The sequence below is a fragment of the Tupaia chinensis genome, unplaced genomic scaffold (genome assembly GCF_000334495.1).
Source record: "Tupaia chinensis unplaced genomic scaffold, TupChi_1.0 Scaffold000182_1, whole genome shotgun sequence".
In the NCBI taxonomy this organism is placed as follows: Eukaryota; Metazoa; Chordata; class Mammalia; order Scandentia; family Tupaiidae; genus Tupaia; species Tupaia belangeri.
In genome coordinates, this window is record NW_006159657.1 from 4607243 (window position 1) to 4620403 (window position 13161).

The 13161-nt window shown below is 39.6% G+C and overlaps 1 pseudogene; it reads left to right on the forward strand.

Annotated features, from left to right (window-relative positions):
- The first annotated feature begins 4229 nt into the window (after positions 1–4229).
- LOC102470535 (peptidyl-prolyl cis-trans isomerase A-like) lies at positions 4230–4724 on the forward strand (annotated as a pseudogene).
- The last annotated feature ends 8437 nt before the right edge of the window (positions 4725–13161 follow it).

Here is a 13161-nt window from a genome sequence, read left to right on the forward strand (position 1 = left end):
GGCTCATCCATAAGTTTGTTTTTGTTTGTGTCACTTTTTGACTGTTAATCTTACCTTTTGTTCCATAGGCTTTGGCTGACCCCCTTCAAAAATCTTCCCCTTATGGCTTTAGATTGCTCATTGTCCTCAACATCCCCAAAACTGCCAGTGACCTCCCACTTCTAAACACAAAAAATTCTCTAAGGAAGAGAAAAAGCATTACAAAGTTTTCGAAATAGAGTCATAGCAAAGATGTTCTTTTTGGCTAGAAAGTCTAGAAACCAAGCTCTGTCTCATGAAGATATTTTAGTAGCTGTCTAAACCCTTTATTTTTATTCACAAATTTTTGTAGGTGTCTTTTTTCTAACTGCATGCATGTAGTGTTGAGATCTTACAACTGAGACCAAAAGGCAATGTAGATGCATATTGTATTAGTATAAAAGATAAAGTTTAAAAAGAAGAGAATTAAGAGGACTTGTTCCATAGTGCAGAGCTTAAGTCACGTGCACTATGGGACATGAGATCCCATACCATTAACTATAGTTAGAATTTCAGCCCCAGTGGCTTGAAAACTCCATCAGGCACATGTTCGCACACACCCAAATCCTGATGGGATGGAGAAATGGAAGAAAAGAATTATGGCATAACTGAATCCCATTGGGGGTTTCTCTCTCTCTCCAGCATATGTGCCCATGGTAAGATTAAAAAAAAAAAAAAAGTAAGAAATGAAAGTACAGTAAACTTAAACTGAATCGCTCGAGCTCACATTGCTAGAAGGAGGCAGTAAACTTTTACAGTAAACTTTTAAAAATATGCTAATAACCATGAATAAAGCTAATGCATTTTGCTTTATCAGTAGGTGAGTCTGTGTGGATTAAAGGGTTTTTGCTGTTAGTGAGCTGCTTCATTCATAGCAAGACACTGTCAATTTGTCTACCCCACTCCATCTTTGTCTGCCTTTTCTCCCTTCCTCTGGCTTTGTCTGGCCCACAGCCTTGCAACGACCACTTTGAAGGTCACTTCACCAGCCCCGGGCCTTAGCTGTCAAAGAAAGCTGACTGGAAAATCTTTTTCTTGGAGAGAAAGGCATCATTAGTGCCCTCAGAGTCTCCTAATGTACCTCTTATCTGTCTAAAACAAAGAAAGCCCAATTTGGAAAGCTGCCCTGGTTTGAAAGGCTCTGCTCACTCAGAATAGAACTTTATTTACATAACAATAATAATCCTATAAATTGATTGACTACTTCTAATTTGCAGAGTGCTTCCAGGTCTATTACAGTGATAGCAGTCAGGTACCCAGAACTGCCAGCTACAAAAAGCTAAGCTAATTTACAGCTCACATCAATTGAAAGTGCAATGGTAGAGTAAACTTCAAGCAAAGCTTGATCCAGGGGCTTAGCTGGGGATTCCCTTATTTCTCTCTATCTCACGATTCTGTTCTCTACTATACTGGATTCAATCTCAGCTCCTATATTACATCCTGGCTGATCCAGTTGATAATCCCATGACTGCTGGTAATACTTGCAGAAAACACCCTGCAGTTCTTTCTCAACTTTGCTAGCAAAAGTTTCCTTGTGTCCTATTGACTTGGATGAGGTCGTATGATCATCTTTAAATCAATGACTGTGGACAGGCAAATCTGATATTTGCTTTCCCAGGTCTCAGGTTGCAAACCTACCTAGAGAGATGGGGTCTGGCAGAGAGGAAGGAGCAAATATCAGAGAGTAGGAAGGGTGCAATAGGTGTTGTTTGTACCTCACCCAGATCTTCAGTCCAAGGGCTGCTATGCAGCCAGCTCCTAATTCATAGCTCATACACATCCTTCTCTACAGGGCTACCTTGCTATTGACAGGTGCCTTCTTACCTGAACATGCTTGGGAGTCACGTCCTTCTCCTGGGAGTGACCAACAACCAATGACCAATTGATATAGAGGTATGAAACTCAGCTTCCTAGCTTCTGGGCACAACAAACTGTGTTACAAGTCATATTCCAAATCACCCCATGAGATCAGGTTCAGGTCAGACTTCACCTGAAACTGCTTCTTTGCATGGCTTCCTGTCCTGCTCCCTCCTGGGTTCCTTATTCTATTACACGCTTGTCCAGAGAGTACTCTCAATAAACTACTTGCACAAGAATTCCTATTGCAAACTCTGTTTCTAGGCGACAAAACCTAAGATAGATCAGAAAGGCAAAAGCGCACAAAGCAACAAAAATGATTGAGTCCAATAAGGATGCTGTTGCTGCTGTATTGCCACTTACCATGTATCAAGGACTGTGATACTTAGTAGCCATCGTTACGGTTCCTTTGCATATAATTTTTCACATTTTCCCCATAGCCTCGGAAGATACTCGTGTTTTTTTTTTTTTTTTTGGGGGGGGTGATTAAAGAATTATTATAACTTCATTTATTTACTTACTTACCTATTTTAATTTGATCAGAGAGAGAGAGAGAGAGAGAAAGAGAGAGAGAGAGTGTGGGTGTGTGTAAGAAAGCAAGCCACGAGATCCAGGACTCAAACTACGGTTGGTATTGTGGGAGTCCAGTGCCCTTAACCACCATGCTACTTGCTGGCCCCAATACTCATTATTAATGCCTAGTTTGCTAAGGAGGAACCTAGGGCTTAGAAAAGGGAACTGAATTGCTCAAGCTCACATCACTAAAAGGAGACAAAGGATTTTCCCTCCTGCCAATGGCTGATGCTCAGAGACAGGTTCAGTCATCTCCACTCCCCTGGCAATAAAATACGCCTCCTTTATCTGCAATAATATGTTTTTAAATGTGTAATATGTATCAGACACTTTGATATGCCTTTGCATGCAACAATCCTAAGGAGCAGGGACTATCATCCCATTTTACAAAATGAGATGTGGAGAGGTCAAAGAACCTGCCAAAGGCCACACCGCTAATAAGTGGGGCATTGAAAATTTGCACCTGACAAACCTGACTTCAGCGCCCATGACCTAATTTCTCTAATACTGTTACTAAAGTTCTTCCAACATGTCCCATGAAATAGTTCATCTAGCCACAGAAAAACTAAAACACAGGTTTCTCTTCTCCTGAGAGCTGACTTCCTAGATGATTAAGAAAGTAATAAAAACTCTGGGTCATTAACCCATGACTTTTAATCTACCTAAGACAATTTCAAAAATTGCCAGAGGTGGACACAAAATTTTCTGTCTGTTTTATATTTTTTGATTTGGAAAATTGTAAAACAAAACTGAAGAATCATGTTTAACATCAGGATCCATCTCCTTTAGCTAAGTAAAAAAAAAAAAAAAGCTGGCTTATTTTTTAAGTAATTAGCACAATTTTTCTAGTAGTATTTTTATGATCTGGATCTCCCTAAAAATAAGCTGCATGCAAGCAAGGTCTAGGCCTGTCTCATTTATCATTGCGTTCGCAATATCTGGCACTGTCATGGGGCCTAACTAGTGATTGAAAATATCTTTAAATTAATACATTTTTAAAATGAAAATAAGTAGCATGCACTTCTGACAGTATGTCACATATAGAGGCTTCCTCTTAAAAGAGAAAATTAAATGATAAGGTTAAAGGTCTACCAACTCTTCATGATTCTACCAGTGATGAAAAGCCAAGTTCTATTATTTTGTTCTCTTCTGAGGTTTTTTAGAACTCAATCCTGCCTTGTAAATTGAGGTCAGGAAATGTAAAGTACTGCAATCCTCTGGGCTGTTTCTCTGTTCCGGAAACTACTATCGCCATAAGCATTGTCTTAATGAATCTCCATTCTATTAAACTGTTTTTTGGTCCTGGAGCAGGTCATCCGTAGCTCCTCTTCCTCTGAACAGAAGGCAAGCTGCGGAATGCAACAGGAAAACAGAAGGTAGAATGAGAGTAAGATGTGTACCCTCCATCGGTGGAGCCTTGTTTAATTAACTCTTTCTGAACAAAACGCTCTCCAATGGCAGAGAGAGTCACTCTGTCAAGGAGGTTGCAGGCAATAGAAACTTCCTACCTTTAACTGTTCAGAGACAGATGTGGTAGGAAACTGAGATGGTCTATTTGTGTGGAGAAAGGCATCTCTTGCTGCTGGGAGCCTAGAGAATTTAAGCTTCTTGAGTCAACTCAATTGAAGTGGAAATGAATTCATCCTATTCACCCAATGGCTATGCCAACTCATGCTTCCATCTTGTTCCATCACATTTTTAAAATGCTATCTCTGTCTTTGATCTCAAACACCCTACCTTGGCTTTGCAGATGCTGCCGCCCAAGTCTCTCGTCCTCAACCATGATCACCCCCACCATGTTTTACTACATCACTGTTGACAGTGAGCCCTTGGATTGCATCTCCTTTGAGCTGTTTGCAGACAAAGTCCCAAAGACAGGAGAAAATATTTGTGCTTTGAACATCAGAGAGGAAGGATTTGGTTTTAAGGATTCCTGCTTTCACAGAATTATTCCAGGATTTATGTGCCAAGATGGCAACTTCACATGCCATAATGGTACTGGTGGCAAGTCCATCTATGGTGAGAAATTCCATGATGAGAACTTCATCCTGAAATGTACAGGTCCTGGCATCTTGTCCATAGTAAATCCTGGACCCAACACAAATGGCTCTTAGTTTTTCATCTGCACTGTCAAGACTAAGTGGTTGGATGGCAAGCATGTAGTCTTTGACAAGGTGAAAAAGGGCATGAATATTGTGGAAGCCATGGAGTACTTTGGGTCCAAGAATGGCAAGATCACCAAGAAGATCACCATTGCTGAGTGTGGACAACTCTAATGAATTTGTTGTCTCTTAACCATCAGAACATTCCTTCTGTAGCTCAGGAGAACATCCTCCACCGCATCTGCTCACTATGCCCCGTAACCTGTGCCCCTGCTACAGTTATTTGGGTTCCATATTTCCCTTATCCTCCTCCAAATCTATCTGAATTGCAAAGTTAAGTGTATGATTATAAAATAAAAACTAGTAACAACAACAACAACAACAAAAACCCTACTTTTTGCAATTTAAAAAGATCATTTTTTAACCAGGTTCAGCTACATCCAGATACTCTAAGTTCATTGCATGGGTTAATTTGCTTAATCCTACAGCATCTTATTGGAGTAGGCAGGATTGTGGTATTTATTTTGCAAAGGAGGAAACAGAGTTTAGAGAAGAAAAATGATTTGTCCAAAGCCTGGCATCTTGTCTGTTGTGGGGCAACATCCTAGCCCTGTCCACCTGATCCGGAAGACAACGCTGTTTACCTCACATTCCTCCATCTAGGCAATGTTCACATGATCTCTAACCATATCATTTTAACTAGTTTTCTGTGAATCTCTGTAGCCTAATGAATAAACGCTGGCTCTATATCCTAGCAAGGTGGGCTTCTGTCCAGGTCTCCATCTTATCCTTGACTTTCTGACACTCTTCAATGTACCCATCACTCAATCCCCTCTAAATTACTCTATTTCAAAAACACTGTTCTTTATATTTATATACTTTCATATCTGCCATTTCCTCTACTTGGAGTGTCCTTCCTTCCTTTCCTCCTAGGGCATACTGAGTCATCATCCAAATCCCTAGAGATGCACCTTCTGTAAAGCCTTATTTGTGTGAGAAGCTCATCTCTCTTTCTTTGGCTCCTATTGTATTTTGCCAAATCTTTCCCTGGGTACTTAAGAGTTTTGCACCATAATTGCTTATTAATGTGTCTCCCCTATATGACTTGTCCAAGGACAGAAAGGGTGGTTTGTTTGTCTTGATAGTCACAGTGTCTAGTCTATTAGGTCTTCAAGAAAGTTATGATGTATTTTTCTGTGTTTTTCTATGCAAAGATGGGTCATGACTTTCTGGAAAACTCAATAGTAGTTCTCAATTGGTGGCAATTTTGCTCCACCTGCACAGGATATCTGATAATGTTCAGAGACATTTTTGTTGTCTCTGCTGAGAGGGAGGGTTAGAACTGCTATCACCTGGTGAGTAGGGTCCAGAGATGTGGCTGAATTCCCAGTAATATATGGGACAGCCCCCACAACAGAGAGAGAGACAACTCAAAGGGTAAGCAGTGCTGAGGCTTAGAAACTGGCTTGTTCCAGAGGCCTGGTTATAACAAGCAAGTAGACTGGTGTGTCTATAGGAGCAAATAGAGTGAGGTGGTGGATGTTTGTGTTAGAGGACCTAGGCTCTACCAATTGAAAACTCAAAGGCCCTGAAATTCAAGAATCTACTATGGAAAGACCATATATGGTCTATATGAGCTATATATATGCAATCTGGGCTTTGAAAAATACTGACACAGATCAATAATTGATATGGCAGAATATATAAAAGAGATGAAAGAGATGTTAGATTTTTTTTCCTTTGTAGGGACCAGCAGATGGTGTAATGGTTACATCACTGGACTCCCACATATTTGACTATGGTTTGAGTCCCGGACCCAGTGGTTTAAAACTCATGCCAGGCATCTGTGTGTATGCCCAAAATCCAGAGAAGAGAATGGAGGAAAAGGGATTACAGCAACACTATCCACCTGGTGGGGGGGTGATTTCTCACTTTCTGCCTCTCTGTCTCTCTCTGTCTCTTGGGCGAGCACAGGTGCCCTATAGTAAACATCTCTCTTCCTTAAAAAAAAAAAAAAATGCTGCCTCAGGCCAGTAGATTGCATAGTGGTAGACGCTGGACTTCCACATGCTCAACCACAGTTTGAGTCCTGGATCCAGTGACTTGAAACTTATACTTGGCACATGTACATGCATGCCCAGAATCTTGAGGGGAGAATTGAGAAGGCATTGCAGTGTGGCCATTCCCCCTGGGGGGTGATTTTTCACTTTCTGTCTCCCCAGTGAGCATATATACCATATAGGAAAAATCTCTCTCTAAAAAAAAAGAAAAAAAATGCTATCCCACTGTTGGGCGGAAGGGAAGAACTATCACTTTTGTGGGAATGGCTGAGGAGTGTGACTCATGGCTATATCCAGAACATTTTGAAGCATGCTTTTGATGGGAAATGTAAATCATGTGTGTCTCTGAAGAAACAGAGAATGATGTGATTCAATGTAATATAAACAAGATTATGATGATAATGAAAAAATTGAAAAAAAAAGAAAGAATGCATTGTGTTAATATGCTTTAAGTAGATTGTCAAGAAAATCTCATCCCAGGTTTAAAAAAATAAAATATAAAGATTAGGACTAATAGTTAGTGATCCAGCAGGGTCCAAGAGGAGAAATTTAGAAATATTTCTTGAATAAATAAATGAACTAATGATAATCATGCAAGAATTTTTCCTATGCAGCTGTGTTAAATTTATTAGCCAAATTGGGATACTCAAAAATAAAGGGGGAGATTAAATAATTATAAGAGTTCATTGATTGGGAACCAGCAGTTAGTGTAATGGCTATGTCGCTGGACTTCCACGTAGTCAACCGCGGTTCGCATCCCGGACCCGGTGGCTTAAAACTCACGCCGGGCGCGTGTGCGTGTGTGCCCAAGATCCCGGGAGGAGAATGGAGGAGAAGGGATTGCAGCGTGACCATCCCCCCTGGGGAGTGATTTCTCACTTTCTGTCTCTATGTCTCTCTCTGTCTGGCTGACAAGCACATGCGACCTATAGCGAAAACCTCTCAAAAAAATAAAAAAGAAAAGTTCACTGATCTATAACAGGTGTGAACTAGGACTATCCCAGACAAATTGGAACTAACAACACTCCCATGAAAATATTCCACTTTAAGCCCAACTACAGTGATATACCTGGAAGGGGCACTGCTGCATGATGCTAGAAGCCATATGGGAAGACTCTGGTTTGTGTCCCAAGTCTATTTGAATATGGTGGTTATGACTCTTATTCTGGCTGGCTGTTGGTCTTGGGGGAGGATCACAAAGTGAAGACCCTGTATAGGGTGCCTGCCTTCTCTCTCTCTCTCTCTCTCTCTCTCTCAAAATATTTTTTTTCTTTGCCAGCTTATATGTGTGCTCATCGGAAAGAGACAGGAAAAATAAGAAAGCACCCCTCATAAGAGACAGTCACACCACAATCCCTTCTCCTCCATTTCTCCCTCCTTTTGAGATTTTAGGCACACATGCACACACACTTGGCATGTTTTTAAACCTCTGTGTCAAGGACTCAAACCACTCAGTCAGGCATGTGGGATCTAGCCACCTTAACTAGCACACCACTGGCTGGCCCTTAAATAAATTAACTTTTAAAAAGAAACTATTTCCTTTATTGCAACGCATTTGCCGCCAGAACTCAGATATTGTGAAAACCTCTGCTAAATCAAAAACAAAATGGGAAAGGAGAAGACTTGCATCAACATCGTTGTCATTGGACACGTAGATTCTGGCGAGTCCACCACTACTGGCCATCTGATCCATAAATTTGATGGGATCGACAAAAGAACCATCAAAATATTTGAGGAGGCTTCTGAGATGGGAAAGGGCTCCTTCAAGTATGCCTGGATCTTGGATAAACTAAAAGTTGAATATGAGTGTTGTATCACCATTGATATCTCCCTGTGGAAATTTGAGACCCGCAAGTATTATGTGACTATCAGCGATGCCCCAGGACACAGAGACTTTATCAAAACCATGATTACAGGCACATCTCAAGCTGACTGTGTTGTCCTGATTGTTGCTGCTGGTGTTGGTGAGTTTGAAGCTGGTATCTCCAAGAACAGACAGACCCATGAGCATGCCCTTCAGGCTTACATACTGGGTATAAAACAACTAATTGTTGTTAACAAAATAGATTCTATTGAATCACCCTACAGTCAGAAGAGATATGAGGAAATTGTTAAGGAAGTCAGCCCCTACGTTAAGAAAATTGGCTACAATCCTGACACAGCAGCATTTGTGCCAATTTTGGGTTGGAATGGTGATGATATGTTACACCCAAGTGCTCATATGCCATAGTTCAAGGGATAGAAAGTCACCGTAAATGTCTAGTATAGGTATAGTAATACCTATAGCAGACTTTACTACAAGATCAAATCACTCTTCTCGTGGGAATTAGTGTGTGGTCTTAAAATTATTCACAGTGGAACATCCCCACTCTTCTCTACACATGAGTAGGCATTGGCTTAAGTGATCAGATCCCTGCAGTAGGTGAGTAGGTGAGCACTCACTATTTTTCACTTCATTCAGTTCCTCCCCATCTTTATTCTTGCACCACTTCTCTTCTCACTTAAGTTCTCACTCTTGGGAATCTAGAATCCTACCTTTTCAGATTCTCATAGAGAAGCAAGCTCCTAGACGGACTGGTTCTTTAACAGATAACTTTCTTTCTAAGTAATTTAAATATCTTGTACTTTAAAAAAATTACTTTATGATGTTTTATCAATTTAATGTCTAGGGTAAATTAGGCATGACTACTAAATATGTTTTTCAATTAATGGTTAATAAAATAAAGCCCTCAAATAGATTTTTTCTTGTTGAAGTTGTAGGGTTTGATTAACACAGTCATTTTTCCAAGGAGAGCTTCTGATTTCTATCTTGGCAAATACATGAGAGAAATCCAACATGCTTGACTAGCTGTTACTAACTGAGTGGGATGAACCAAGAACAATGATTGATGGCCCCAAAGCTGCAAGCAATTATGGGGCCCATCTTTCTCTCTATGAATATTAATGTATGACCATGGGAAACCTAGTGGGACAAGGTCAGGAGGTGTGGTCGGAAGCTTTCCAAGGTTGATATACCGCTTCCATTATTTTCACCATAATGGAGATTGGTTGCCTGGAAACAAGACTGACTCAAGGTAGCTATTTTGTTTAGTAAAATACAAGTGCAACTTACTAATGACTGATCTTTAATTCCATTAATCTTTCCAAATTGCCATCCAGAGAATCCTTTTAATGTGTGTCCACTAAAATCTAACCTCAAGCCTTAAGACTGGGCCTTAACTGAATCCCTATTAATATTATTCAACAATAAACATGATATTTGATAATGCTCAAGGTTTTTCATTGTACATTAAATGTTTACTGCAAACAAAAATACCATTTCAAATGTAAAACATTTAGCTCTTTTTCTCAGATGATGGCCTGTGATTTGGGTCTAGCCTATATTTTATTTGTTCTACATAATATTTCAGAAATTATGTTTTAGAATAGGCTAGGAGAGTCTAAAAAAACCATAAATGTTTATATTTTAAAAACGTATTTAAACATAATGACAATAATAATTTTAAAAACTAAAAATGTGGATCTACTGACACTAGGCATGCATCCCTTGGACAGTACCAGGTATTTTCTGGTTGTACCTAATTATTCTTTTATTATGCTTCCTTCCCAGTCCCTGGAAGGTATTTGAAGGTATTTCAGTTTGCAACTTCTGGTTTAGCTTAGTAAGTCAATCACAAAGGAATCAACCATGAAATTGAAGATGTAGTCACCCACGAGTGTATCTTAATTTAAATTTAACATTAGCCAATGCTTTGGGCTAATGATGAACATTATCCAGCTCTTCCAACACATATACAAACACACACACGCACACACACACACACAGCAGCAGCAGCAGCAAATGAGTTCTATTCATTCAACCAAAGAAGTGTTTACTGTGTACCTACTATGTGCCAGAAAGAAAATCTGGGATTTTGATAACACCATCAACTTAATTCTTTTTTTTCTTTTTTTTTTTTTTAGAGGTTTTTGCTATAGGGCCAGACAGACAGAGACAGAGAGACAGAAAGTGAGAAATCACCCCCCCAGGGGGCATGGCCGCGCCACTATCCCTTCTCCTCCAATCTCCGCTCGGGATCTTGGGCACACATGCACACGCCCCCAGTGTGAGTTTTAAGCCACCCAGTCTGGGACGCAAACAGGGGTCGACTACGTGGGAGTCCAGCTACATAGCCATTACGCTAACTACTGGTCCCCATCAACTTAATTCTTAATCTCAAAAAGTCCATAGACAAGCAGGACAAATCCACAATTGAGTAGAAAATTGCAACGCAATGAAATAATTACTGAGTTAGGAGTATATTATGGACATTTTACCTATTCAATTTTATTTTTAGATTTTTGCTTTAGGGGACATGTACTCACCAGAGAGGACAGATAAAGACTGAGAGAGATGGAAATTCAGAAATCCACTCCCCCACACATACACCCCAGGGAATGATCACACTGCATGCAGCTCCTTCTCCTCCATTCTTCTTGGGATTTTAGGCACACACGCACAGGCACCTGGGTTTTGTTTTTTTTTTTAGTATTATTTATTACTTTAATATATTCATTTGTTATACCTCATTTTGTTTGCAAAGAGAGTTTACTCGACATGATATATGCCACACAGCAGACAAGTTAAGACTACTATATACAACATCACCAACAGGCAACAAACCATATCTGTGTAACACAAATGTCTTACTTCTCCGTATTTTCCCAAGTTTCCCTTTCTGCGCTCTTCCCCTCTCCCACTCTACTTCCACTTTGTTCCCGGTGTCTTTTATATCCTCCAGTCTTTCAGTCTCTACTGTAGAGTGTAGATTGTTGGTATATGTTAAGTGGAGACATACAATGTCTCTGTTTCATAGCCTGACTTGCTTCACTCAACAATAGATCCCCCATGTTTATCCACTTTCTATCAAATGCCAGGATCTTGTTGATTTTTAGGCCTGCATAATATTCCATGGAGTATATGTGACACACTTTTTCAATTCATTAATCTGTTTGTGGATATTTGGGTTGGTTCCATGTCTTAGCAATTGTGAATAATGCCACAATAAATACAGCTGTGCACTTTTCCAACTGAAAATTCTCCTGTTCTTTGGGTAGATAACAAGGAGTAGAATTGCTAGATCATATGGTACTTCTATCTGAAGGTTCTTGAGGAACCTGCATGTTGTTTTCCACAATGACTGGACCAATTTACATACCCACCAACAATGTAGGAGAGTTCCGCTTTCACCACATACCAACACTTATCATTTTTTGTTTTTTTAATCTTTGCCATTCTGACCAGGGTTAGGTGGTATCTCATTATGGTTTTGATCTGCATCTCCCTTATGATGAGGGATGTTGAGAATTTTTTCAGATGCTTTTTGTCTGTTCGTATGTCTTCCTTTATTCAGCTCATTTTCCCATCTTTTAATTGGGTTAATAATTTTCTTCCAGGTAAGCTGCTTGAGTTCCCTGTGTATTCTGGTTATCAGTCCCTTATCTGAGGCATAGTTAACAAAAATTCTCTCCCATTCTGAGGGTTGTTGATTCACACTAATTACAGTGTCCTTTGCTGTGCAGAAACTTTTTAATATGATGTAATCCCACCTGTCTATTTTGGGGATTATTATCTGTGCTTTAGGGGTCTTGATTAAGAAGTCTTTGTCTACCCCAATGTCTCCCGAGTTTTCTCCATGTTTTCCACCAGTAGTTTTATAGTTTGCGGTCTTAGGTTTAGATCTTTGATCCACTTTGAGTTGATTTTTGTTAATGGTGACAGATAGGAGTTCAGATTCATTTTTTGTAGGTAGATATCCAGTTTTTCTAGCACCATTTGCTAAAAAGGTTTTCCTTTTCCCACTGGATTGACTGGTACACTTTGTCAAAGATCAGTTGGCTGTATGTTTTCAGGGTTATTTCTGGGGTCTCTATTCTATTCCATTGGTCTTCACATATATTTTTGTTCCAATACCATGCTGTTTTGATTATCATAGCTTTGTAATATATTTTGGGGTCAGGAAGAAAGATGCCATCCACTCTACTCTTCTTGTGCAGGATGGCTTTGGCAATACGTGGTCTTTTATGATTCCAGACAAATTCTATGATTGTCTTTTCTAGACCTGTGAAGAATGTCTCTTGTAATTTTATAGAGATTACATTAAATATCTAGGTTAATTTGGGTACAATTGCTGTTTTGATTATATTAATTCTCCCAATCCAGGAACATGGGATGTCCTTCCACTTTTTTTTTTGTCCTTCGATCTCTAATATTTTCATAGTTTTCTTTATAGAGGTCCTTAACTTCCTTAGTTAGTTTTATTTCTAGGCACCTAGGTTTTTTTTAAACTACTGGATCAGAGACTCAAACTACAGAGTCATCCATGATAGAGCCAGTGTCTCGACCACCATGCCACCCGCTGGCCCTATTATGGATATTTTAATGTGAGTTATGTTCCCAGATATTTTTTCTTTAAAAAACAAATACCTTGTACAGAGTCAATCTAAGAAGCAGAAAAAGATTGAACAAAAGTTGATGCCTTCCTGGGAACCAGCAGTTAGCATAATGCCTA